Below are 550 nucleotides of genomic sequence, written 5' to 3'. Positions count from 1 at the left end.
TGCGTGGTTCTGTTTATATTGCTTTAGATTTGGACGGGTATCCCAAGTGTATTTTTGGTGTCATACCACCTGCAGCTGGAGTCTCTTTAGGGTCACCCACCAGAAATGGAAATTGCATTTTTTGGACACAGCCTGTACTATTAGGTTGTCTTTAAACCGTGGGAAACACAGATCAAATATACCCTACTCTTTTCAAACTCAAGATTTTTTGTGACACTATCTCTAAATGTGAAACACAGCATTTGACTTATATTGCTGTTGACATGAACACATAGCAAAAATTAAAGTACAGCAAATAATGTGAAATGTTTAAACTTTACTGCATTGATTTCTCTTTGTTCCCCTGCTTGTTTTCTTAATCACTAATCACTATGTCCACAGCAACAGCATTGTTCATTTGTTTTATTGTTTCTGCTTATCAAACATAATAGCAAATGCAGTTGGCAGCCAAGTGTGTATAAACCTTGATTTGCTAACCATCCCAGCAACACACTGAACAAAAGAATAACATAGCAACTATTTTTTTTTTTATTTGTGCAATGTAGTCTTG

Source organism: Pyxicephalus adspersus, chromosome 2 (assembly GCF_032062135.1).
Source record: "Pyxicephalus adspersus chromosome 2, UCB_Pads_2.0, whole genome shotgun sequence".
Classification (NCBI taxonomy): domain Eukaryota; kingdom Metazoa; phylum Chordata; class Amphibia; order Anura; family Pyxicephalidae; genus Pyxicephalus; species Pyxicephalus adspersus.
Note: the sequence above shows the minus strand (reverse complement) of the source record.